The sequence below is a fragment of the Saccostrea cucullata genome, unplaced genomic scaffold (assembly GCF_032062105.1).
Source record: "Saccostrea cucullata isolate Sc308-1 unplaced genomic scaffold, CSIRO_AGI_Scuc_v1 ctg1168, whole genome shotgun sequence".
Classification (NCBI taxonomy): Eukaryota; Metazoa; Mollusca; class Bivalvia; order Ostreida; family Ostreidae; genus Saccostrea; species Saccostrea cuccullata.
In genome coordinates, this window is record NW_026922902.1 from 32,501 (window position 1) to 35,000 (window position 2,500).

The following is a 2,500-nucleotide window of genomic DNA, read 5'->3' on the forward strand; positions in this document are numbered from 1 at the left end:
AAAAGTTTACAATTTTCGACCCAAGATATGCCAAACGGATGATCTGATCTACTCTTCCATTTACCTAACCATATACCTTTTGTCTTTTGTAAATTAAGTTTTGCACCTGAGGCGCGTCCATACAGCGAGCACCAATACAGTACTCGCTCTATGGACGCGTCACAGGTACAAATAGCCAGACTATCATCTGCGTAAAGAGATAATTTACTACTTTTAGAAGATCCTGGTAGCTTGATGCCTGAAATTTGTTCGTCTTCCCTAATTTTGATGGCGAACGGCTCTAAAACTAAAACATATAATAATGGGCTCAGGCTGCACCCCTGGCGCACCCCCCTATGTAACAAAATAGGTTCCGAAATATGATTATTAACTATAACAGAGGAACATACATCAGTATATAAAGTTTTAATCCATCGAATGAGAGAAGGCCCAAAATTATAAGCCGAAAGTGCTTGAAATAAAAAGTCATAATTGACGCGATCAAAAGCCTTCTCTTGATCTAAAGAAATAAAAGCCACCGGAGCTTGTTTTTGTTCACAGTAATCAATAATGTTCCTCATTAAATGTAAATTATCAAAAATGGTGCGCCCTGGCACGGCGCAGGTCTGATCAGGATGAATAATATGTTCCAATACTCTCTTGACTCTATTAGTAATCACTTTAGATATCAATTTATAATCGTAATTCAACAATGAAATAGGTCTATAATTTTTAACATTTTCAGAATGTTCTTGATCTTTACAAAGTAAAGTAATATAAGATAATTTCTGACTATCTGATAAATGCCCTTCTTGAAAAGTACAATTCATAACTTCTAATAATGGGTCAATAAGTATATTTATAAACGTAGAGTAAAATTCTTTAGTAAGTCCGTCTGCACCGGGAGACTTATTATTGTCCATATCGCGGAGTGCTATTAATACTTCTTCTTTTGTAATGTGACCTTCACAGGTGGCCGAAATATCATCAGGTAATTTTGGCACGCCTTGTAAAAAATCGTCAGCTAAATCCTGATCAATACCTTCGTCCGTGTATAATTTAGAATAGAAATTTTTAAAAACACCCAAAATATCGCCGGAATTTGTATAAGTATTGGAAGACTCTGTAATTTTTGTAATAGTTTTCTGTTTGGCTCTTTTAATTTCCTGTTGAAAAAAGAATTTGGACGGTTTTTCATCATTATCTAAACTTTCAGCTTTTGACCTAATTTTCGAGCCGGTGTAATTTTGTAGCTGAAACTCTTTAATTTGACTTTTAATTTCCTTTAATCTATCTATAAACTGACCAGGATTTTTATTTTCAAAATATTGCATTTGATAATAAGACTTTTCTAATTGTCGTAAAACATTACGCTTAACATTAGATTTTTTCTTGCAATAGTGAATAGTAAAGTTTTTAATTTGTTCTTTTAAATGGTCCCAAAGTTCTAAATACATGTCAAAACCCTCTATTAGTTCAGTCCAATATTTAGTAAACTGTTTAATAAAAGTTTTATCTTGTAATAAAGAGTTATTGAATTTCCAATATCCCTCCCCAAAAGTAATATTATCTGAATTAGACACATTAATTTCTAATAGTACAATGTCATGGTCACTATGACCAAAAGGAATATTTTTAACACATGTAATATTTTTAGACAAAACTTTAGACATATAAAATCTATCTAATCTACAAGCAACATTAGTAGAGGCCCATGTAGTCTTAATTAGATTTGGATACAAGTATCTAAAACAATCTACAAGTTGAAAGTCAGTAATAATATTTTTTAATACTTCACTTCCTATAGTACCATAAATAGGATTTCCTCCAATTTTGTCTAATTTCGTATTAAGTACACAATTAAAATCGCCGCCTATAATTAAATGTTTGTTACATAGAAGTAGAGGGTATAAATCCTCAAAAAAACTTAATCTATCATTTTCATTATTTGGAGCGTATATATTGACAATTCTATATTGTATATCATTATGAGTTATATCTAAATAAACTAACCTACCATCCATATCTAAATGAAATTTGTTAACTGTAATGTCTGGATTTAAAATTATAATACCGACTCCTCTACTTCTATTTGAACCGAAACTAAAATAACATTTGTCTGTATCGAATAAAGACTTTATAGATAAAACATTATTTATATTACTGAAATGTGTTTCTTGAAGGAATATAATAGAAAATTTTTCTTTAAGACATTGCATAAAAAGTTCCGACTTGGACGGAGCATTTAAAAGCCCATTGATATTAAGCGTGCCGATTCTAATAGCCATCGTTATATAATAGAGTGGGTACTGAACAGGTGTTAACAGGTGTAAGAAACAGGTTTTTAGAGTAGAATTTACCTTGATATGATACATGAAAAAACCGTGCGCGATTGAAGGAAACCCTGAATTGATAAATTTTAAAACTAGAACAGCGACAAATATAACTTAAACATAAAACAGAAAAAACATCACAATACACTAATATTAACATGCAAACAGAACATAAAAACTTTAAATGA